A 26,434-nucleotide genomic window follows, 5' to 3' on the forward strand; every position below is an offset into this window, starting at 1 on the left:
TCACACATTTTCCAAATTCAGCCATGTGCAAGACAAATCAAAATTACTCTTTATAATATCTTTTAACAAGCATAAATGGAAAGATTGTTTTATTTGTGTATAAAAATATGTACTTAAGACGAGTAAACTGATTTTTTCTCTACTACTTTATTTTTTAAAAATGAAATAATTGCCATGATTACCTCAGAGAGTTATTGAAAAGATTACCTAAGATAACATATGTGACATGTTTCAGTGTATAAATTACTTTACAAAAGCAAGTTATTTTCATTGCAATGAAGCCATATATACTAAAGAAGACAAGGCAGGGGCTAGAAGCCAAGAGGCTTGAATTCTAGTATTTTTTCTCTCATAAAATAATTGTTTAAATACGAGTAAGTACTAACACTCTCCTTATCTGTAAAATAAGAGAATTAAAATCTTTGATGCTTTCCAGCCAAAAATTAATTGCATTTTTAGCACATTAGTAGACAATAGAAAGGAAAAACACAAAGATAATTTTTTAAAGGAAATCAACAAGCATTTATTAACTGTCTAGCCCTGTGTTCTAACAATGAATAGCACCTAGATCTTGTCCTAGAAGAGTTTACCCTATTCTTAAATCTGTGCCTAGTAATAAAGCACATTTGGGAAGAAAAAAGAGAATCAGAGTGGGTCAAGGTAAGAACAAGCTAGAACCTCCTGGCATCTCTGCATCTGTTCTTTTTCACATTTAAGCAATGGTCTAAGGAGTATAATGGCTGCTGACAGCCAAATTTCACATAAAATGCCTATCTAGTAACCAATCGTAATCTGAGAAATATAGAAAAGATACTTTTAATTTAACTAAGTTGACAGTGTGAAAGCACCATGATCATGTCCGTTTGGTGTCTATGTCCTCCTTTTAACCATATTTAAGTCCTAAGTAAGAAAATAGCAAAATCATGCTTCCATCTAATATGATGCATCCATCAGTTATACAACCAAAAACATGCTAAACCTTTCTCCAGAAGAGAATACAAAATCACTATGTCAAAATTTAGATGATGTCCATTCCTTTCTGAGTCACCTATTGAAATCTTGTACTTTTTTTTTTTTAAATTTTATTTATTTTTTTATTAACATGTAATGTATTATTTGTTTCAGGGGTACAGGTCTGTGATTCATCAGTCTTACATAATACAAAGCACTTACTACAACACATACCCTCCCCAATGTCCATCATCCAGCCACCCTATCCCCCCCGTCCCCCTCCCCTCCAGCAACTCTAAGTTTGTTTCTTATACTTAAGAGTCTCTTATAGTTTATCTCCCTCTCTGGTTTTGTCTTGTTTCATTTTTTGCTCTTTTCCCCTATGATCCTCTGCCTTATTTCTTAAATTCCACATATTCATGAGATCATATGATAATAGTCTTTCTCTGACTGACTTACTTCACTTAGCATAATACTCTCTAGTTCCATCCATATCATTGCAAATGGCAAGATTTCCATTTTTGATGGCTGCATAATATTCCTGTGTGTGTGTGTGTGTGTGTGTGTGTGTGTGTATGTGCACGTGTGTACTACAATCTTCTTCAACCATTAATAGGTCAATGGACATCTGGGCTATTTCCATAGTTTGGCCATTGTGGACATTGCTGCTGTAAACATTGTGGTGTAGGTGCCCCCTCAGATCACTGTATTTGTATCTTTGAGGTAAATACCCAGTAGTGCAGTTGCTGAGTCATAGGGTAGCTCTATTTTCAACTTTCTGAGGAAACTCCATGCTGTTTTCCAGAGTGGCTGCACCAGCTTGCATTCCCACCAACAGTGTTGGAGGGTTCCCCTTTTCCTGCATACTCGTCAACATCTGTCATTTCCTGATTTGTTAATTTTAGTGGTTCTGACTGGTTTGAGGTGGTATCTCATTGTGGCTTTGATTTGTATTTCCCTGATGCTTCCTGATGTTGAACACTTTTTCATGAACACTTTTTGGGCATTTGGATGTTTTCTTTGCCAAAATGTCTGTTTATGTCTTCTGCCCATTTCTTGATTGGATTATTTGTTCTCTGGGTGTTAAGTTTGATAAGTTCTTTATAGATTTTGGATACTAGCCCTTTATCTGATGTCATTTGCAAATATCTTTTTCCATTCTATCAGTTGTCTTGGTTTTGGTATCTTGTACTTCAAATTGATTAAATGATATATAGGGTTAAATCATATTAATATATCTTCTTTGATAGGGAAATTAGAGGGGAGGTGGGTCTGGGCTGTAAGCAGTCTTGTTTGTATTATAAGTTGCTATATTTTTTCCTTAATTTTTATCATAGAATGTAAGTACTAAGGGGCTCTACAAGGAATCTCTTGAATTCCGGACATTCTCCTTAGCCACCGTATGCAGCCAGAGCCCAGTTTCCCTTTACAGTCATGATCAGTCACTCCAGCCAATAGGGGAAAAACTTGCTTTTTTTGTTCACTACATGTAAAGTCCAAGATAGAAAAGTGACATGTTCAACTTTTAATATAATGAAACCATTTCTCCATTCCCTGGTAAAAGCATTTCTCCCTTGGGAACAAAGATTTCTAGACCAACAAAGCCCAGAGTTGTGGAGATGGAGAAAGAATTCTACTAGTGAATCATTTGAGTAAGAGTGAGAGGAGCTATTTCCCTTTCTACCCCGTAGTTCCAGAGCCAAGAATCCTGGCTATGGGAGAAAGAACAATATTTGTCAGTGATTTAGAATATATACCATACCTTCAAAGACATTTCCACAGCCTCACAGTGTGCCACCTGCTGGCTTTTTGGTAAGAATGGTGTGTGGTGTATAATTAATACATCCTGTAAGCACATGGATGGTGGTTTTCACGGAAGTACTGGAGAGAGGAAAGGTAAATCCATATCTAAAGAAGTGCATATTCCATTCCATAATGGAAATAATACAGTGTAATCTACCTGCTACCATATGACTAGTTGATTTCCCTGAGGAATGATGCCATGTTGAAGTTCAATAATGGTTTCTGCTCTTGGCAGTGACAACAGCCAGATTCGCTTTGGTGAATGGAAGTTCATGTTACTGAGTCCATGCATAGCATTCATCCAGCTGCTGCAGTCACTCTGTTCATGAGCTCACTGGTCAGTAATAGAGATGGCTAGAAAGAGGCTGACTGATATTTACAGAACAAGTTATCTTGTATACCATCCTCTGCTAATGCTGCTCATTGGTGATTTTTCTCATTTGACACAAATATCTTCACACCTTGTACCCATTCTATCTACATATACTACATATACTATCTACATATACTTTCCCCAGTCCTAATCTCCAGTTTTCAAAGTTCTTGCATTGCATTCCTTCTAAATCCCTGACCATTCAGCTAAAATATTGGCCACTACTCAGGAAGCAATGTTGATCCACATCTCTGGCTCGCTCTCCTTCTAGGCAAAATAAACAACCAGGAACACTGTTCAGTGCTCAGCCCACTGGGAGGATTTCTTTTCTCTACTGTCCTTCACAGTTCATCCCAGGGCAAGGCAGTAGTACTCCAGATGGCCATTTTCAGGGAATTCTGAAATACTGTACAGAACCATCTATAAACTGGGCTTGACTTTTCTTTCTTTGTCAACTAGTCATAGGGAACGCCACATGAGATCATAGGTGTAAACTGAGATGAAAGACAATGTAGCCAGTGTAGGGACCAAGGACATCTACCACTTACACATGTAATTTATTCATTCAAGACTTACTTGAGGCTGATATTTTATATATCACCTTTATTTCATGACGTGTGCCTCTATACATACTCAAGTCAGGGCTTGCTGGCTGAGTCACAAAACACATAGCTTAGTTTCTACGGTAACTTAGTGGCTCTTGTTCCTCTAAGTTGCTCAAATGTCCAGTGTCTACTAGGACTGAAATCAAACTAGAAGTTGTTTCTCAAAAGAATAGCTATCTACAGGGGGTGGTATAGCTTTCTCCCCAAATCCTAAAGGTCTGCACTATGATACATCTATATAGGCTTACTAAAGACCATACCTGCCACAGACATTTCAAACACCACTGGATCTCCTGGTCAGATGGACTAAGTCACAGAATAGCTCACACAGTATCTTGGACCCATGGCAAATACTTTTCTTGTTCTCCACCCCATTCAAAACTGGCAACCTTTCAGGTTTCTTACTGAATGGGTTAAAGTAACATACCCAGATAAGCCCATCAGATATTATACCTTTTTCTAATTGGTAGGAGATGCTAAATATAGAAAATCTCCTTCATCTTGAGACAGATATATGGGTATGCTCCAGACTAGAGGTTCCCTTGACATTTCTCCAAGATGGCAGGGCTCTGAATTTTTGTGGGATTTCCAATGTTCTGGAACACATGCGTCTAACCAAGGGTCAAAAATAGCTCATGCAAAGTATATTAAGTACTTCATATTTTCCGGGTCCCAACAGTGTGATATTTTCAATGTAACAAATAGTATTATGTCTTCTAGAATTGAAAGCTAATCAAAGTCTGAAAGTGAAATTATGAACAAGAATTACAGAGTTGATAGAGCCTTAAGCTAGGACAGTAACAGTGTATTGTTGGCTATGCCCACTGGATGCAAACTTCTGATGGTAGCAGAATGTATCTTCAGAGAATATAGCATTGGCCAGATTGGTATCTGTGTGTGTGTGTGAGTGTGTGTGTGTGTGTGTGTGTGTGTGTGTGTGTATGCACTAGGGGATGTGTATGCTTACTCCAACAATAAAAACCACAACAGGAATATTAGCTACCATTGGAGTCACCACTTAATTAAATTTGTTATAATCCACTGTGATTCCTCTAGATATACCTGTCCTCTGCATAAGACAAGTTGAATGGGGATATGGTAGGAATCACCACCTCTTCACCTTTCAAGTATCTGGTGGTGTCCCTAATCTCTGAAATCTCCCCAGGATTACAATATTGCTTTTGGTTTACTATCTTTTTATGCAGAGCCATTGGGTGGCTTCCACATGGCCTCTCTTACCTTCTTCATAGCCAATGTAAGGATTCCAAAAGTTGCTAAGTATATCCATTCCAACTATATATTCTGAACCTGGGAAGAAAACTCACAGGGAGCATTTGAGAAAAGCCTTTTAATTTTCTCAGTAAATGGGTTAGAATGCTGGGCTCATTGGATTGAGGACGCTGTGGGTCCAAGTCAATACTCCATCAATTACCTGACTTCCCTAAATCCCTATTGTGCATGTAGACCATTGGGTTTCCAAAGATTAATGTCATGTTAGAGACAGTATCTAGTAATCCATGAACAATCTGATTATTTACCCTTCTCCAATGAACATTCATACCAGTAAGTATCCTTAGTTCTCTTTAGAGAAGACTAAGAGGGTGAACACTCCATAATAAATTTTTGGTTATATAACAGTAGTTCTTCCTTTAGAGGATCTGATCTTCCCTTTGTTCAAGGTAATCTGAGTCTTAAATCAGCTCAAATCTGGGAATTGGTTGAAGGATTAATCATTCTTCCCTCTTGTGGTAACTCAAGTCAGACTTTTGTTCACAATACTTAGAGCTTTTCTACTTTATTAAGTCTTTGGTAAACTTCCAATTGATTTCAGTCCTAGGATCATTATCATTATCTAGTCAATGCCAAAGATCTCTGTTGGTTAAGTCATCATAATTACTACCTTAGCTCTGCTGCCCATTATGACCATCATATCCACATTGTCTTTGATGATTATGTTGCCACTTACCTGTTGCCATCTAGGAACTCCCATTATCTCCACTGAATTCCAGAAATTCAGTTTTATGGCAAGAATTCCCTTATTATTCCTGGCCTATAGAGAATATCTAGCACAGAACTCTTCTTGGATTCCAGAGCTCTTCCCATGAGTATGTGTTTTGCAGCCTTGGACAACCTTTTTTTTTTTTTTCTTTTTAATTTTTAAAATTTTTTTAATTAAAATACAATGTATTATTAGCCCCAGGGGTACATGTCTGTGAATCACCGGGTTTACACACTTCACAGCACTCACCATTGCACATACCTTCCCCAATGTCCATAACCCCACTACCCTCTCCCTACCCCACCTCCTCCCAGCAACCCTCAGTTTGTTTCATGAGACTAAGAGTCTCTTATGTTTTATCTCCCTCCCAATCCCATCTTGTTTCATTTATTCTTTTCCTACCCCCCAAACCCCCCAACTTGAGCCTCGGACAACCTTGATAGAGGGAGTGTCCTCTTTACCTTCCCAAGTTGATGGGTGTATGAGCAGGTCTTATATAATTAATTCATTTTACCTTTCCAATACTCCTAAACCTTTGGATATCTTTCTATACAATTCATCAAGAAAGCTCTGGCATTATAATTTTATTTGGTGTAAGTTAAATTTGGGTCTAGTTTTCAGTCAACCAATTAGCCAAATTGTTAGACTCCATCTTCACTGTTTAAGGTGTAACCATGAACCCAGAGTCTCTACACAGTGCACTCTTAGAAACAAATTCAGTTTGATTCAATAGTATTTCCTTCTACCCTAGTCCAATTTGCTCAGCTGAGAATTTAAAATTTCAAACACATCATTTTCTTTTTCCAAGTTCTCCAATGCATTTAAGAGCAAGCACTCTATCCCATTATGTACCTCATTTTTTCTACAATGTTCCATAGCAGAAACTTGATCACCATAAAGCCTTGTCTCCTATAGGCACTTGATTATAGATGTCAAAAGTGAACATTTAAATAACTGTTTGTCAGTGGATTACCGGCATTCCTTTTACCACAGTAAAAGCCCACAGTAACACTGATGCCTTTAAATCCAATAAGATCAGTGAACCAATTCCAGATACTCATCTTTAAGTTTCTGTTGCCCTGGAACCTTAAGGTTTTCATAACCAATGACTTCAGCATTTAATGTGTAATTAGGGAAGCAGAACAACTTTGATATTACAGATAAAAAATTTATTATGGTAATTACACCTTATACAATTGTGGAAGAAGCTGAGGAATAAAGGTCTGGAAAATACCAGAAAAAAATTTCACTGAATACCCCTGGAATGAGTGAACCAACTGAGTTTTTAGGAAGCATGGCCACTTGCTTCTGTGGACCATAAAGTAGGCTGGTGCAAACATCTATGGGAAGCGTGTGGTCCTTTATGGTCATTTTTTGTGTACTTTCACAGCAAAGCATCTGCTGGTGGGTCTGGCATAGCTCTTGATCTGAAGTACCAAGAGTTGGGAAGAACTTGATGCAAAAGGGAAAAAAGCAATAACACAATGAAATAACTATGTGCAAAGTTCCTAAGGTAGGAGAACAGTTTTTGGCTTATTTAAGACAGTGAAGAACAGTGTGGTTGGAAATAGAGAAAAGAGTAAAAGGTTAATTCAAGATGAGATTGGAAAGATAGAAATGAGTCAAATCATATATAGCCTAAAAAATTTGTAAGTTATTGTAAGTATTCTAATAATGGGAAACCATTGAAGGGATTCTAAAATGTGATCATTATCACTATCATCATATTTACTTACTTAGTACCAGGGACTATGGTAAACATTTTATATAATCTTCACCTAACATTTATTGAGCATCTGCTATGCTTTAGATACTATGCTCTGTACAGAGATTCAACAGTGAATGAGAATGTTGAACACAGATGTTCTTCTTAAATTTGTAATCTAGTAAGTATTGCTGCTTTTAATCTTCACAGTAACCCTAGTGGTAGGAAAGTGAGGCATAGAAATATTAAGTTAACCCAACTTAATTAGGTTAACCTTAACTGAGGTTACCCAACTCGATATTTATAGGGTCAGTATTCGGACCCTTCTCAGTCATATTTCCATGGCTACTTTTAAGCAGTAGTCTGTCTGTTAGGTAAACACTCAGATAAACCCAAGGAATAAATCACAAGGATATGATTAATTTCTTAATCTCTTCATGGTCCTCAGATCTGTATTCCTGTGTCAGTGTGTTCATCTTAGGTTATAAATTTCACTTGAGCAAGGAAATGAGACAGCCTTGAGTATGTGAAGTGTCCTTTGCAGAATTCAGAACAATTACGTTTACCAGCTCTCTTGATTTTTTATGTGCGTGGTATGCACACAGAAGGTACTTGGCTGTCCATCATGAGACTTGAAGTTTCACATTATATTGGACTGGGCATGCTCACTGGAATGACACATCCAATTTGGAGGCTTCTTCTCGGAATCACATCATTTTGTCATGTTCTTTTTCCTAAAACAGGAAGTGAAATCCTATGTACTATTGTTTGTTTTAAAAAGTTTTTCACGGAGTCTAAGAAACAAGAGTTAATTTAATGCTGAATACATTGAGCCAGCATTGGGCAGATAAGAATCTAAATTTGATTGTCATAACTGTCAGGCCATTTAGAAACCAAATAACTCACATCCTGCTAATTGCTTTTATGTTCATTTATCCAAGAGACATGAGTCATCTCTCACAGAATCCCAATTATGAATGACTTACACCTTGTCGATGACAGAGCTCAGTGTTATTCTTATAGAAACTTTCCAAGGTGTATATCTTTCTAAATAATTTTAACTTTCTCTGATTTTAGTTTATCTGATGAACTTGCCTTTCTTTCTCAGAAATATGTGACCTAGGGGCTTGACCTTGCCTGCCTCTCTTTCCAGTAGCCAAAGGGTTGCTCAAAACCCAGGAAAACTGAGTTCCTAAACTTTTTGCTATAAAAAACGTTGATGCTGTGATGACAGATTAATCCAGGCACATGATTGCCGAAGATCCGTTTTAGAAGCGTGCCGTTTCATTAGGGAGTCCAAAAATACCATAAAAGACAATAGAGACATAAAAATCATGTAGTGCCTATTTGAATCTATTGAAACAAGGGTCACCACATGCTAAAGCAATCAAGTACTGAGTCTAGATATACTTTTATTAATTGGGTATTAACTAATATGGGGAATTAGTCCAAGATTGATGAGGGAGAATCAATATAAATGTAACTCACAGAATGTATTGTTTTCAGTATTTATTTACACAAAATGTCTGCTGATTCATATTCAGATGTTATCCACTCACACATGTATGTGAACACACATATGTTCATACTCCAGAATTCAGCAACAAAAATGTTTGATCCTTTGGTTTTTCTACATTTCATAGCACTGGAAATAACAACTTTAACCCCTACCATGCCAGTATATCTGTCCATCCTCATGCTCAAATCAATTCTAGCAAACAGCAGCTCAAAACCTGCAACATATACTTGTTTATACTTGTTCAGACCTATTTTTGACAAATATTTCTTGGCTTAAATTTCTTTTATAGCATCAGGTTTCCATTCATATTAAGTTGTCAGTGTGAAACACAGGCACAGGGACAGCTTTACAAGATTTAAGCTATGAGGACTAATCCTTGATTCTTCTAAAATAACTCTCAAAGACTTTCTATCCTACATATCTGGGAATTTCACATTAAGGAAAGATTGATGTATGATTAAAAACAGGGTTCACTTATTGATTCAGCACAGGGAGTGGTAGTACAAACTGTCTGGAACATTATTCCAAATGGGAGGATCAAGCAATAGGGATCAATTTTTCTGCTGAGTCAAATGTTGGCTTCTCTTCTGAGAATTCTGATATATGGGTATAAGCAAATGCTGTATAAGGTGATAGTTTTTTAATGTGCAGATCTAGCTGGTAGGCACTAGTAAAACTATTATTTTTCTTTAAATGAGCAACTTTTCTGGTCTTATTAACATTTATATTTATTAATTCCTATTTATAATTTATAAGGCACCCCAAGCTTTGATAAAATACAGGAGTTCTGTTTTCCACAAGTGGAAATAAGAACACAGATAGATCACTTAAGGTCATAGGGTTTATTAAAGGCAGAGCCAGTAGAAAACAATGCCTACCCTATTATTTTAAACTGACCACAGTAAATCATACCCTTTTGAAAAGAGTCATAAATAGGACTTCAACTCCAAGCCTGATATGATTTCTTTATCATATTTAGAGTTCTGAGGAGCTTAGTCAATTTCTCCCATTTAAGCCTCTCTATAGTCTATGCAGTGTAAGTTAATTTTTATTTGATGCTGCATTAGGACTCTCTGGAATTAAACAATCTCTACAGGGAGAATACTAAATTCTCTAAATAAATTTTCAAATTATATATTAATTTTATTGAAATATTTGGTTAATGGCTCTTATGGAAAGAGAATAATTTCTGTCCTTCTCTCTCTCTCTCTCTCTTTCTCCATCTCCCCTCCCTTTCCTTCTTTCCTTCCTGTCTTCCTTTTCTTTCTCCTCCTTCTATTTCTCCTTCTCCTCCTCCTCTCTCCTTCATGTTCAGCCTTATTGCTTATTAAGACAGGGGATCTCATTACCGTTATAAAGAGCGGCTGCCATATCAAACTAACTACCACATTATTACAAATCACTCTGTACACAGTAATATAGATTCCTTCCCTCACATCCCTACTCATACTCTCCCTGCTGTCTCATTCTTAACCAAGACACAAGTACATTACGACACAGATAATAATTCTCCTACAATGCAGGGACTATCAATGTCAATCTAAGTCACTCTAGGCCATTATAAATTTTATATGGTAAAGGGGGGTTTGTTATGATGAAAGACATAGGATACTGTGTTCCTGGTATATACATTTATAGCCAAAGGAAGAATCCATACAGCAACTCTGGTTAGAAGTTTAACTTCTGCATTTATAAGTAAATAAAAATCTTACTGCAGGATCCTTTTATCATAGTAAGCTCACTTCTTAAAGCAAAAGTATATTAGGAATATTTTAAAAACCAGTCTGTAGCTATAATCAGGAACCAGGAAGCATGGTAAAATAGACCACAATTGGTAAAGCAGGACTTGGTTACCTAGCATTGGGGCAGGATCAGACAGGCTAAGAATCTCTGGGCATCATACTTCCTGGTTGTAAGAATACAAGCCAATCGTAGGAGCTCAGCGCAGGGCCCAGAGCAGGATGAATGAGTGGGAGAGGTCAGGACCAAGTTGGAAAACAAATGCAAGAGAAAAATACTTGATTTGTGACTCTTTCATGAAGCCAAGATACAAGGAGTTCTGAAACGCAATAAAATTTTATCACTATGTGTGAAACAGCCTAGATTAATAATTTACATTAGTTAAACCTCTTTTGGCATTAACTGGAAATGTATTTGTGATGATTGACATCAGAGTTCATTCTTTTCATAGATTAAAAAATTATAGAATTGGTATGACAAACTATACAGATATCTTTCATTGTTCCTGAAATATAAGGATAAATTATAGTGTATTATTATTATAGCCAATAAAGGAACTTCACTCATAAGACAACCACATTTCAGAATCTTATCGATTAGTTTTAACAAAGAAATACTTCTGAAAGTAGTTAAGTAAGCAAAGGTATAACTATATGCTCTAGATTTCCCTTACATTTAATGATACTATTGGTAGAACACCTAAGATGAAGTGTAGAAAAATAAATTCATTCATTCATTCAGCCATAACTCCATCAAATAGGAGGTGTGGTTTGGAGACACAGATTTGAGGTCATTAGCCAGTGCAGCTGTGGATCCTAGAAAAAAATTGCACCATAGTTTCAGCTCAGACAAATTTTAAAACCAATAGTGTTAATGCTACTAACAGTTTAAGTAAAGTGGAGATTGAGAATTGATCTGTGGATTTAGCAACATGAGGATTTTTAGCAGCTTTGTTAGGAATAATCATTTCTTTCTAGTCGTGGGGGGCAAAAGACTGGTTGGAGTAAGTTCAAGAGAGAGGGGGCAGAAGTGAGAGGCTGCAGATGTATTCAACACTTCCAAGGACTTTGTCTAAAAAGGGAAGGAGAAAAATGGGACACTAGATAGGGTACATCAGTTCCTAAAAGAGCTTTTTAAAGTGGGAGAATAACAGCCTGTTTGAATGCAGATAAAAAATATCCAGAGCAGGGGGAAAAATTGGTGATACAGGCAAGAGAGAGAACAACCACTGGGATGATATCCCTGAGGAGGCAGCAGAGGACTGGCTCTAGGTCCGAAGTGGGAGAGCTGGTCCCCATTGGGAGACCAGACAGTAATAGCAGAAAAGACTCTCAATAATAGTTGTGAATAAATTTTAAAATGTTTAGTAGGTTCTTTCTCAGAATTTTATTATTTTTGAAAGATTTTCTTTTTAACTAATCTCTATACCAAATGTGGGGCTTGGACTCAACCCTGAGATCAAGAATCACATGCTCTACCAACTGAGCCAGCCAGGCACCCTAGTTCTTTCTTGGGATTTTAATGTCTCACTGTCCTCTTGTATGTGTCTCTATATTCCAGCTTGTTCTTTTGTAAAAGAGGCAATTTAAAATATAATTCAGAGTTAGTGTGAGCATCTGAAAGGAATGAACTTTCACCCTTTCAACTTTCATTAAGGTTTATGGGACATGTACTTAGACTGTGTGAAAGGCAAATTGCTTTTCGTCTGATACTTCTGCAAACTACCCTGAAATTAAGACATCGTTAATGAAATATCCAATAACAGAAAGACACAGAGATTCACTCTTTTCTGGAATGTTCTTCACAATAGTTCAGGGGATCCTGAAACAAGTAGGAAAATAATTTTCTCCCAAGATTATAATTATTTATGCCTTTTTATCCAACAGACTGCATGACCACGTGTCGATGGATAACATGTTCTTAATAAGCATGTAGTGCATTGTTACCAAAAAGATAAGCATTGCACCACTACATGAGAGAAAAGATCTTGTATCTTGGAACTTTTCAGTGAGGACTGTAGGATCATTTCCTCCCATGTGAATCGCTTTGACATTTACAGAGTTCATGGAAGCAAGAGAAAGGTAAGGCCCATTATTGTAAAAGGAAAATGCCATAACTCTCATGGAATGTCCCTGGATTTCTGCCATACAGAGGAAGGAACTTGCAGTGGATGGCAATAAGGAATAAATGTCACTCGTGTGATGAGTAGCTAACCAAGCCACTTAAGGTTTACAGTCATGAAGGCAATGAAGTGTCAGTCTCTGCACAGTTTGGGTTCCGATGCTAGTAGCCCTGACTATGTTCTATCATCATCTACGCAATTCATGATCCAAAGGGATTAAGAGACTCAAGCCATTCCTTTGCTCACTCCCGAAAGAGTAAAACAGACACTGGTAAATATTTGTTTAAGAAAGATCCTTTCTGATAAGCAAACTGGATGCCTTTTCAGAGGAACCACAGAAGTAGGATTAGAATTGTCTGGGTGGACTAGAGGAGGTGGTTAGAGAAGGGAAGTTGGGTGTTACCATGGAAGTCTGGAATCCTGCTCTACTGGTGGGTTAGCCTCTGCCACTTTGGAATCTTTTAATTGCCACAAAGCCCCATTTCTGGTTAAACACAATGGAACTCATTTTGAAAGGAGGAGAGAGAAAAGACAAAGAACAGAGAAGTAGCTTTCCTATTCAGGGAAAATGGTAGGCAGCTAACACTTCAGAGCCTGGGAAAAGGTTTTACAATCCCTGGGACTTAAAGGTTAGCAGGGCCCCTGTACAGTGTCATACGTTCTTCGAGAGAATGAAAATATAGTATCTGAAACCTCAATAAGGCACGTGAAAAGACCCAATATATTCGGAATTACCAATTCTATAGCTCAGGCCACTACATTAAGAAAAAATGGAGAGAGGAGGGACTGTCTCAAGTTTCCTAGTTATGCATGGCATTTCTGGCTTAAAAAAAAAAATCAATGTTTTACACCCCCCCCCTTTTTATTACAACCATTTACCTATTTGTCAAAGCATTCCTAGCCCACAGTCCAGGCTAGACAGATTGTGCTTAGTTGAGTGCCACTGGCTAAATTTAACACCCTGGCTTTCTTGTTCTTGAGTATGAAGGAGAATAGCAATCAGAGGTGCTCTGCTCTAGTTCTTTTTAATCTGTTTTTAATTATAGTATAAACACAATACACACACCAATGGGGTGATTTCCATGGATTGTTCTGGCAGATATCAGCTGGTTTCTAATTGAAGGACTTATTTTCTTCCTTTCTTCATTCAAACCCTTTTTTTTTTCCCTGAAGGAACACTTTATTTGAAAGGCCATTGTCCATATTATGAATTACTATTTTTAGGTAGGCAAGAAGTTTTAAATTTAGAACAAGCAAGATAAGGCAAGGACTATCTCTTTTTGTAAAAATGATACAAAGATGGAGAAATAAGTAATGATTTTTATACTTTTTTCAAAAACGATTTTTGAAATAATTTACCTCTTATGTTTTGGAAAATCTGTATTTCATGATGATGAGGAAAAATTAAACTGTAATATTAAACAAGTACAATAAGCAAATAACATGGGCTCAAATTCCATGATTTTTTATTTCATTGTAGATAGGAACTTCCCCCTTGTTTCTATATTATTGTAATTATTATAGCAGTATTACTATTATTATTACTTTAAATATGTATATTTTAATTTTAAAAATACTTTTATATTAATATTTTATTTTATCTGTATAAACATATAAGTTCTCATTATTCCCACTTGATAAAGAAACAAGAGACTTGGAGATCAAATGACTTGCCAAAGGTCAGAGAGTTAATAATAAGTGGAAGAGTCAGAATGTGAATGTAAGACTTCCAGCTCCAAATTTAGTCATCTTTATGCTACAAACACTGTAGAATTCTCAGTAATCTTCATTTTCATATTTTTCTCCAAGTTCCATACTCTTGTTATCATATACAAAAAGTAAATAGATGAATCTTGGGTTAATATTTCATTAAGGCTACATATATTAGCTATCTCCTTTATATAGGCCTCTCATCAAATATTTCTGAAGTCTTTCAGGCAAAAATTTAACTTATTCAGTTAGGATGTTTTTTTCACAGGCTACTCACTCTATCTAGACCTTGATTTCCAAATCTACAAAATGGGAATGATAACTGTTAACTCTTAGAATTATTTAGATATGATTGAAACAAATATATCTTCATTCTTATGCTTTATTTTTCATTAGAAATGAATCGCAAGCATTTACTAATTTAATTTTTTATTTTGTAAAGAGTTGACAAGATTATATTAGATTATATTGCAAATGTCATTAATAGTCTAGGCTCAGAGCATCTGGGTGGTTTAGTCAGTTGAACATTTGACTCTTGATTTCAGCTCCTGTCATGATCCCCTTGTTGGATCCAGCCCCTCAGGCTCTGCTCTCAGTAGGCTTAAGATTCTCTCCCTCTCTCTCATCTCCTCTCCTGGCTTGTACACCTGCTCGTTATCTTTCTCTCAAATAAATAAATCTTAAAAAAAAAAAAAAAAAAAAAGAAGTCTAGGCTCTCATCCAAATAACTTGGAGGTAAGTTTAGAAAGATTCATAGGGAAATATTTTTCAAAGATGAAAAGAAACAACACGAGAGAATAAAGGAATTCCTTGTTTTTCTACCATGTGACAATTAGGAAGGGTTAGCAAACATTTACATTTTTTAAGAATAATTATATTTTGGGATGTTGCGAAATTTCTGACTTAGCTTGACCTTTTGGTGTTTGAGTTTGTCTGCTTTTGGCATAAGATAATTTCCTGACTTAAAAGACATCAGGCAGTTCTTTCCAATGAACATTTTAATTATTCAAGTTGCATAAATGACTTGAAAACATATGGAATCAATTTATAACACAATAGTCATTGGTTAAAAAATTGTGAGAAAAACGTTTTTGCTATAAATGAATTTAAGTTTCTTGAACTTCAAATTTCACGGGCTTGAAGGCAGGCAGATTCCCAATAGACCTTAAGCAATTCAAATAGAGTTGACCGTAATCCCAGTGCTAATATGAACTGTTTCTCGTACTATTAGCTTATACTGTGATCAGTTTGTATCTACACAATATATTTAATTTTATCATTGCCCTTTCCTTATTCCCTAAAACACATTCATATCATTCTTGAAACTGATGCCAGAATTCTACAAGATAAATCGTACATGCTACAATCCATAGAATATCAAAGAGCTAAAATATGTGATTTGTGCTGATGTTCATTTTGCATGGACTTTTAATGAAAAAGAAAATAGTTCATTTGATAATTAAACCAAATTGTGATGGCCACGGTTTAATAACTCACCAGTATTTACTGTGCTTCAAATTTCTCCAGTATATGATTTTACTACTTGTCTTCTAAGTATAAATTCCAAGTCATTGGGAGCTACAACCCTGCTGTTTTCCCACTTATTTTTCTGTCATTTCACTTAATACCACTGAGCATCATGTGGATTGCGTGGGATTATTGCACTTGGTATGAAAAAGCTAGTGGGAGGACAGCAACAGTTATGTTGAAATCAAAGTCTGGCATAAATGCAAAACCATCTTCCAATTCTCTCCCATTTCCATTTTGGCCCTACTATCATATATTATTGCTAACACTGATTTTGTTATCACTCTGAGTGATTTAATTCTGCAACACATTAATTTTAAAAATCATTATATTTCAATTGGTTTATCCTTAGAACTTTAGTAGAAAATGCATCATCAGATTTGAAATGGTGAGAGCAAAGCAAGGTTGACCATTATGTTACTCACTGGTCACCAAACTCCCCACTATAAAGATTTAGTCCATTGATTTCTCAGGGTGGATAGGAATAGAAGTGTCCACAGGATTAAGACTCATTTTGTATTGTTCGTTTGCATTTACAGTTGATTCTTATTGTTTTCAGATTCCATATTTATGAGTTTGCCTCCCCACTAAAATTTATCTGTAATGCAAAAATCAGTACTCACAGTGCTTTGTGATCACTTTTGGACGTGCGCAGAACAGGAACAAATGGGAGTTCCCAAAAAGCATATCCCTAGCTGAGGTGGAAAAAGTGATATCCTGCCTTCTTAACATCAGCTGTCGTTTTGTAAATATGCATCCTTTTCGTGATCTATTTAGTGTCACATTTTCTACATTTTTGTGTTTTGCTGTGGTTTCACGTTTAAAATGACCGACCCGCACGCATAGTGATGAAGGGCCATCTACCGTTCCTAAATGCAAGATGGCTATGATGTGCCTCTGGAGAAAGTACATGTTTTAGATAAGCTTCATTCTAACCGGGGTTATCGTGCTGTTGGCTATAAGTTCAATGTTAATGAATCAACAATAATATTAAACAAGATGTCTTTAAACAGAAACGTACCAAAGACTATACTTTCAGGGATCATTTCTATAGTTTGTCATAAACAGAAACATACCAAAAAACAAGGGTATATATTAATTGGTTGATGAAAATGCAATGAAGCTTGTAGGAACCTAACCTTGTATTCTCCCTAGGAGCAATGGATTAGTATTCTTGGCAATGTTATCGGACGGAAATGCCACAAATAAGGAGAATTTATCCTATATAGGACATTTCGTCATCTGGAAAAAGGGACACATAAGAGTTTAGAGGAAGATATTACTATATGTAAGTTTTTTAATGAGATGCTATGCCCATCATACCCTCCCTTTTAAAAAAATTATGACTTTTAATTGCTTTTTTTAAAAAGGCAGTTCTTAGTTATTATTTTACGTTGGTAGGGTGTCACCTGCTGCTCTTTCCTAATCTAAAGCTCAGCAGAGTGACTTATTCCGAGTCCGCTGGAAGCTAGCTGGTGGTCGTGGCACTTGAGTGCCCAGGAGTGCCCTGCAGTCTTCCAGACTGGCCACATCACGAATATGACAAGCACACTGCTACCTGCAGCAGGAAGAACATAAATAGATCTAAATTCAAGCTTTACCCATTCATGCTTATACAATCTAGAATGAGTTCTATACCTTTCTGAGTTTCTCTTTCTCTCTTCTTCTGTAAAATGAAGACAATAATACCAGTTTACAAAGGAAATACTTTTCGTTACTAAAACCATTATCTAGAAACCCATAGCCATGGAAGAACCTTGCGGGTGAGATGGGTGGGGAACCAAGCCGCTCCGCATTTGCCCCAGTTCTGTCTTTCTGGGAGGTTGTCTCTCTTTTACTACCACGGCTAACATCTGGGATCTTCTCAGGCCTAACTTGTAATTCGTAGTAGTTAAATCAGAAATCTGCAGCATGTAAACGGGGCTTTTCTTGTGCTTTTGTCTTTTCCGTCCTTGTGGCCTTTTTAATTTTTTTTCCTTATTATTTAGTAAAGTCCCTTTAAAATCAGCAACCTAGAAAAAAACAAAGTTCCCGTTGTGCTAATGAATCTAATGTGAGATTTCTGGCCACATTAAGAATAGAGCTGGAAGTAGAAGGTAGACATAATATTGAGGGTAGCAATGTTAATGGGGTGACGCCCAAGAAACATTAGGGAACAAAGTTGAATTTTTTCATTAGGCATAATTTCCTACTAGTAAGAATATGCCAGTGGTTGTCACAGGGACTGGCTATAACAATAGATATAAAAGTGTTCAGTACAGGAATATGGCACATCCTTCTGAAACGTTTTGACAAGTTTAAATACGTATGCTAAAGTTAGATATTTAAAAAATTTTTTTGTAAGAAACCAAATTGTACTAGAAAAAAGGAGAGTGATAAGATAATTTAAAAAGTGACACTGATTCCATCTATTGAGTTCAAGACAGAGAAAGTAATATAATCATATAACTTCTTAATGAAATCTGTGGTGAGGATAATTATCCCTGTTTTACCAGAGGCAAAGAGATGTGTGCACATTTCCAAATCATGGGTAGAGTTTAAATTAGGACTGAAAACTTTCAGTTTCCATACATAACCAATACTAAATGAAACTTGTTGTGTGAATTAATGTTGTTGGTTGAATTCTACTGCTCCCTCAAATATGTCACATTTCGTAATTTTTAAGTCTCAAAGAAATCTGTTTGTGCTCATTGCAAGACAATAAAGAAAAATACTTCTGTAAATAGTGTTAAATGACTCCTGCTGGCTGGTGGAATCAGGGAAAAGGGAATGTTAGCCACCAATTTATTTCCCGATTCAGAAAATGACTCACTGTGGAACTTCGTGAACGTTGCTTAACCTTTCAGCATTCCAGTTTCTACAGCTGACAAACAGGGATAGTATTTGTCCCACCTTAGAATGGTAAATGCTCTAAAAGAAAAAAAAAATTAATCTCATATCAAGGGACAGTAAAGCTGGTTTTTCATGTACTTGAGATATCACTGACACATTCACAAAACAGTTTCTGCCAAAGTTGTATGGTTAATGCTTCCAGATCACCTCCCTAAAACACCACATTGTGCACTGAACTCTTTTTATCCTGCCCTGAATCAGAATGGTAATTGCCGTGGGGTGTGTTCAACATGACTGATGAGACGCATCCCGCAGCCTGGATCACCGCCTATGCCAGAGAGCTTTCCGCATGGTTGTCAGGGAAGACAAAACTCAACAGAAGGAGAAAGATCCATACGGTGGGAATAAACTTTCTCCTTGAATTTTGATTCTGGAAAATATGATGAAAATTATGAATGAGCCAATTTCATTTGCAGTCTTCCTGCCATAATGTACAACTGTTCTGTTTCCCTCATATTCTGGATACCATAACTTAGGAATAAGATGAACATGTCCTCTCTTGTGCTTATTTTCTCCTTCCCCTCCTTATAAATTTGGCTTTCTTTTGTTTCTAAAGAACAATTATTTACAATAGTTAGCTCAGGATCTTCTGGTCGCTGTCGCTTGACAAATTGATATTTTTGCTCCTTATTCTCCCACCTGGGAATTATTGGAGTTCATGAAACTAAAATCCCTGTCTCCCTTCAACTTTTCTTCTTGATCATCTATTGCTTACATGGAGTTTTAGTTTTAAGTGACAAATTCCAGTATACCTTAACTAGGTTGAGACAGAATGTTATGACCACCAAGAGACAACAAGCAGGCACTAGCAAACCTCATGCTCTCTCCTTTGGCTAAAGTCCTCCTATATGGAGGGTAGAAATGACACCAAAAATAGGTGTATGGAATAGGTACAGAATTCACACACACATGCACATGCACACGCACATGCGCGCACACACACAAACACACACACAGCCAATGGGGCTGTCAAACACAACTGGACAACATCAGGACTCCAAATTGAAAAGCAGTGGAGAGAAATAAAGCTGTTTAGAAAATAATTAAGATTTCACATTATGGGGGCACCTGGGTGGCTCAGTGGGTTAAGCCGCTGCCTTCGGCTCAGGTCGTGATCTCAGGGTCCTGGGATCGAGTCCCGCATCGGGCTCTCTGCTCAGCAGGGAGCCTGCTTCCTCCTCTCTCTGCCTGCCTCTCTGCCTACTTGTGATCTCTCTCTGTCAAATAAATAAATAAAATCTTAAAAAAAAAAAAAAAGATTTCACATTATGAAAGCAAAGCAGACTTTTCCAAATGTAAAGTTGTACTTTAAAGGGAAAAGAATAGAGTGACTTTCTGAAACACCATGTGCCCATTGCACAAAAGAACGTTTTCTAATTTTATATTGAGCTGCAATTTAATGCCACTGCTTTCAACGCACTGTGACTAGCCTTGTCTATAAATAAACTAGATTTGGATTTTGAAAATTTGGGTTCACAGCCCGTCCCTGCATGTCAAAGCAGAGTTGCTAATGTTCGTTGCTCCTTATTCTCCCACCTGGGAATTATTGGAGTTCATGAAACTAAAATCCCTGTCTCCCTTCAACTTTTCTTCTTGATCATCTATTGCTTACATGGAGTTTTAGTTTTAAGTGACAAATTCCAGTATACCTTAACTAGGTTGAGACAGAATGTTATGACCACCAAGAGACAACAAGCAGGCACTAGCAAACCTCATGCTCTCTCCTTTGGCTAAAGTCCTCCTATATGGAGGGTAGAAATGACACCAAAAATAGGTGTATGGAATAGGTACAGAATTCACACACACATGCACATGCACACGCACATGCGCGCACACACACAAACACACACACAGCCAATGGGGCTGTCAAACACAACTGGACAACATCAGGACTCCAAATTGAAAAGCAGTGGAGAGAAATAAAGCTGTTTAGAAAATAATTAAGATTTCACATTATGGGGGCACCTGGGTGGCTCAGTGGGTTAAGCCGCTGCCTTCGGCTCAGGTCGTGATCTCAGGGTCCTGGGATCGAGTCCTGCATCGGGCTCTCTGCTCAGCAGGGAGCCTGCTTCCTCCTCTCTCTGCCTGCCTCTCTGCCTACTTGTGATCTCTCTCTGTCAAATAAATAAATAAAATCTTAAAAAAAAAAAAAAAAGATTTCACATTATGAAAGCAAAGCAGACTTTTCCAAATGTAAAGTTGTACTTTAAAGGGAAAAGAATAGAGTGACTTTCTGAAACACCATGTGCCCATTGCACAAAAGAACGTTTTCTAATTTTATATTGAGCTGCAATTTAATGCCACTGCTTTCAACGCACTGTGACTAGCCTTGTCTATAAATAAACTAGATTTGGATTTTGAAAATTTGGGTTCACAGCCCGTCCCTGCATGTCAAAGCAGAGTTGCTAATGTTCGTATGTATTATCTAAGCATAAATGTTAAATCCGATATGTGACTAGAAGTAAATAAAATGGATGGTCATTGTATAGTGAGCACACTATCAAGGTGTTTAGATGTTGTTAACATGACGTCACGTACCCAGAACACATAGACAAAGCTTCAAGGGCAAGGATTGTTGTTCCATGCCAGGATTTTCCAACCCGTTTGCCTTAAAACATATGAGATATTATTTTGTACTGCCAAAAAGTTTCATGTTTTGAGAATTGCTGCTTACTATGTACACCCTTCTCTTGGAAACTCATAATATATATTAGTCTATGAAATAATCCAAAATTATGTGAAGGCAGTAACTTTCTTTAACTCAGCCTTCCCCAGAATTACTTGAGCAAGGACCGTCTTTTATGTTTTTTATTTTTCTGGGAATATCTAATAGAAGCTCTCAGACCCTCGGAGACAGTTTGGAAAACATATATTCTATAATTGAGATTTCAATCCCCTAAATGTAGGTTGAACTTCTGACTCTAGTCTTTCACTGGTGATTGCTTCAACACATTCTAAACTGTATATTTAAATTTTAAATGCAACTAACTTCCCTATTAGCAGAGACCTATTTTAGGCGTGACCTGGGAAAGGATTAACTACGATTCCTTTTTCTTCTGAATCTTCCTTTAGAGAATTTGTGGGCAAGCAGTTTCCTCATTTTGATGGTGAGCAAGCAGAAAGTATTTGTGTAATTGAATCAGTGTATACCAATATCAGAAACTTCTATTTTCTACAATAAAGAGTATTCCAAATGGCAAAAAGAAAGGCCTGATGAAGTTATTTTTCCCTTCCTTTTTACATATTCTTTTAAAAGAGTATCTGCCAAAGACAAAAAGAAAAAGACTGAAGCATCTCATCTGCTTATCATGTTTATCTGCCAGTCCTGTGCTTTGAGCACAGAACTGTCCCAACCACACACGTGTCTCTGGAGATGTGAATTAACAGTGAATTTCGGCTGCAGGAGCTGGAATGTGGTCTAGCAATTCTCTTAAAAAAATAAAAAGAAAAGTACATAAAGTTCATACATACTTTCCTTGATGAATATTAGCGTGTTTTGTTTTTCCTCTCCCCACTCCTTCCCTATCCAATCTCTCCTTTTTCAGAATAACTGAGGTTTCTCTCTTAGTTTTGTTATTAAGCATGAGTTTGCTTTCAGTGTTTCAGAAAGAATCATAGAATCTCAAAAGTCCATTTTCACATAAATTGTCCTCCTCCAAACTCAAATCCTTCCTTCCACAGATACATGCACTTTATTAAATGACACTTGTGTGTTTTGGAGGTCTGTTCAGTAGAGTAGTGACATTCTCAAGAGTTTCAGCCCCTATTTTATTTTTTTAAGATTTTATTTATTTATTTATTAGGCAGAGAGAGAGAGAGAGAAAGCACAAACAGGGGAAGCAGCAGAGGGAAAAGGAGCCAAATGCAGGGCTTGATCCCAAGACCCTGGGATTATGACCCAAGCAGAAGGCAGATCTTAACCAACGGAGCCCCCCCAGGCGCCCCTCAGTCCCTGTCTTAAAGGTGGAGGACAGAACATGGAGACCAGGTGACTTAGCGTTGTCATATAGTGAGTCACCAACTTCCCTGCCAGAACGAGGCATTTTCTCTATCCATACACACAAAACTTTTTTTTTCTTTTCTGTTTTTGTCATGAACTTTGTAACCATCATCAAATATGTTTAGATGAGTTAGAGGAACACACACACACACACCCACCCACACACACACACATGTCTTTGTAACACTGCAGCATTGTCCTTGAATTTTTATGATCATTCAGTTAGCATTTGTACCAGGTCAGTGTTAGTTTCCCTGTTATGCAAATCCACACCCATACTAAGAGACTCTAGGTTAGGAACACAGTGATAATATGACTACTTGGTTTCGGTGTTTGTGCCTAAGAAGCCCCGGGTCATTTCCAGAAAAAAAATGAAAGAGGACAGCCTCACCAGTGAAAATGAGCACTGTCACTACCCCCCACTTGCACCCACTTCTCTCTCTCTCTCAGTAATGAAGAAAAAGAGCAACCATGGAAAAGGGTCAAGAGAATGTGCAGTTATGGAATATCAACAATAGACAATGAATTAATTCTCCATTAAGTCAAGAAAGTTGTAAAAACTAAATTTTCGATGCAATGAATAAGCGGCTTCATGAGAATTCTGGGTGCTTGGGAAGAGGGAGTACACCGAGATTAAGAGACATGTCATCTCCATGACAGCTAGGGCCACCCTGCCCCTTGAAATTTAGATGATGCTTGTGTAAAATCCCACAATTTCAAGGCCTGTATACGTCAAGGACTGCTCCTGTCATTTCCATGGAGTAAAAGCTGCCTCTGTTTCTGGGCTCCTATGACCCTACTGTGGCCCCTGCTAAGCACAGAGATAATATTCAGCCCTTCTCAGATTTCCACCAAACACCTCCTCCCGTAAGAGATGGATGGATGGGACCAAGCATATGGGTGGGGCTAGGGAGGAGTTTTTAATAGAGTTTACATTGAAGCAGTACAAATACTTCTAAATCAAACTTTAAGAAGCTCCATTCTTAACTACTCAAAAATATCCTTGATTGTACTCAGACCATCTCCTCCTCTGTGCCCCACCCTGCCCCCGTGCCCTTTCAGCCTTGTGGTTCCCAAACACTAAGTCACTCTTTTCCCTTTTTTGCACCAGTCTCACCCCACTGCCCACCACCTTCTCATAAGCCATAGCAACGACTTTTCACTTCCTCAAGCTGAGGAGTAGAACCTTCTCTCAAATGTCCGCCCACCCCCTCAGGGTCTCACTTTCTATTCCAAGCAGCCCATGATGGGTTTTCCCTAAACAGTTGGATTCTGGGGCCACCTCTTTACAGATGGAATGTCACCCATGTCACAGTTTCGGCCGGGGCCACTCACTATTTCTTCTCTCTCAGAGGCGAAGCCACTTAAAGACAAATTTTGTGAAAAAGTTTTTCATCAAATTCAAGTGCTCAGTTAGAGTAAGACTTTATTCTTCCAAAATTTTGCAATTTTGTTGAATTAGGTGAGAACTGGGATAAGAAAACTTACCTCACAAGTGACTCAATTATCCCCACCAAGCACACTCGCTGCCCTGTAACAGGGTCACAAGATGGCGGTGGGAGGGTGTTACAAGAGACCAGAAGCTCTGTAGCTACGTGGTCCAGGTGTGAATTCTGGCTCTGCTGTTGCTGTGCATCCTGGGGCAATTCCTTAATCTCTAAGTACCTCAGTTTCTCCACCTGTAAAATAGTAGGAACCCCCCCCCCCGTCATACAGACTAAATGAATTAATATGTATGGAGCATTTTGAAAAATACTGGGCACCTATACATGTGAGCTGGTTTTGTTTTAATTTAGACACATGATAAAAGACTAGAAAAGGGCTGGGCAAAACACAGACAGCAACAGAGCTCCTTTGGCAGAAGTTTTCCCCATGGGAGGTAAAAGAGATGGTTGATGTTACTATTGTAAGAGTTTGGAAAACTCCACTCAGGAATTAGTCCTTTGGCAGGTTCTGTGGTTATACACTTTTGTAGGTTGAAATCCTAGAGAAGAGCTAGGAGTCTCTCCAGCCCCAGTATTTTAGAGCTGGGCTTTTTTTTTTTTTTTTTTTAATTAATAAACAAGGCTTTATTTTATGAATGAATTTGGGTATTTTCACAAAACTAGATCCTAGTTTCAATTGCAATGGGTTTCTATGCCTTTCATGTACTAATATTTCATTTTCTGAACAAAGTGAACCTAAACATCTTTGAGAAAAAAATTTAAAAGCATGAATGCATATGCTTAACTGAAGTCTTGCTCACGATCTCTCTGAAGAATGCCTGTCTTATACTCTCCCATCTATGGTGCCTTGCATATAGTACTGCTCAGTAATTACCATTTGGTTTGATGTTCATCCTAAAAACAAAAACAAAAAAAAACCCTGAAAGATCTGTTTTAAAGACCTGTTTTTAAAAAACGAGCAAGTTCCACACAGGCTTAGCAGCAGCAGCAACAACAGCAATTTAGATAACTTTTCCATCCAATTCTGGGGAGACTTAATCACTTGGGTTCGTATGTTAATTTGCTGTACTTCTAACCACGCAGGAGCATTAGATCAGGGAGTAGTCAGTGAGAAAAGAATATGTTTGTTCTCATTTTCAAGTGTCCTAGGATAAATTGTATTCTATTCAGTGGTGCCAGAAAAAAAATCAATACAGATCATAACAGTAAAAATATTCATTATTTGTGAAGGAGAAAGAAGCAGAACAAAGCAAAACAAAACCCCACAGCGCTGGGGAACCACAGATAGTGAAAGCATACCAGGAGCACTATTTGTACAAAACATGTGAAATATCCCCAGATAATTGTTCCAAAGGTGGCCTTGAAGAATACCTTTGGTGTCTAAAATTTTAAGTGATTTGCTTAATGGTCACAGACAATTCATTCATTTTTCTGCGTCTCATTGTTCGCCTGGAGTGATCACATTTAAAATGATAAGAACTGGGGGCACCTGCGTGGCTCAGTGGGTTGAGCTCTGCCTTTGGCTCAGGTCATGATCTCAGAGTCCTGGGATCAAGCCCCACATCGGGCTCTTGGCTCAGCACGGAGCCTGCTTCCTCCTCTCTCTCTGCATTCTGCTCTGCCTACTTGTGATCTCTCTCTCTCTCTCTCTCTCTCTGTCAAATAAATAAATAAAAATCTTTAAAAAATTTTTAAAATGATAAGAACCAACATTTTTAGACACATTTCTATGTGTCCAACCCAGTGTACACAATTCACACATATTAGTTCATTTCATTTTTACAAAAAGTCCCATTAGAAAACTGCTCTTATGCCCATTTTACAGATGAGGAAACTCAAGCAAATAAATAAATAAATAAATAAATAACTTCATCCAAGGTTATGCAGGTAGTAAGTAGTGGAGGTAGGATTTAAAGGCATATGGCCAGGTTCTAGCATCAGTAGTACTACAATACTATTTGATTTATCAGGCCCTAGTACATGCCAGGGCACCATGGTATTCATGGCCATTGTGGTTGAGGCAACATTTCCTGGTTGGACAAA

At 37.4% G+C, this 26,434-nt stretch overlaps 1 long non-coding RNA gene and 1 pseudogene across 2 annotated transcripts; one reads left to right on the forward strand and one right to left on the reverse strand.

Moving 5' to 3' along the window:
• Positions 1–11,369: 11,369 nt before the first annotated feature.
• LOC123391651 lies at positions 11,370–25,484 on the reverse strand. 2 transcript variants are annotated; one of them, XR_006606358.1, is made up of 4 exons: positions 24,435–25,484; positions 18,867–18,964; positions 16,678–17,612; positions 11,370–11,510 (listed from the first exon to the last, which is right to left on the reverse strand). It is a non-coding gene; the product is annotated as an uncharacterized LOC123391651 (long non-coding RNA). The 2 variants fall into 2 exon arrangements; XR_006606357.1 differs by lacking the exon at positions 11,370–11,510 and having other exon boundaries at positions 15,247–17,612; positions 24,435–25,476.
• On the forward strand, positions 17,078–17,174 carry LOC123391696 (annotated as a pseudogene).
• Positions 25,485–26,434: the final 950 nt, after the last annotated feature.

The sequence above is a fragment of the Mustela putorius genome, unplaced genomic scaffold (genome assembly GCF_011764305.1).
Source record: "Mustela putorius furo isolate JIRA1106 unplaced genomic scaffold, ASM1176430v1.1 tig00000275_pilon_pilon_pilon, whole genome shotgun sequence".
Lineage (NCBI taxonomy): Eukaryota > Metazoa > Chordata > Mammalia > Carnivora > Mustelidae > Mustela > Mustela putorius.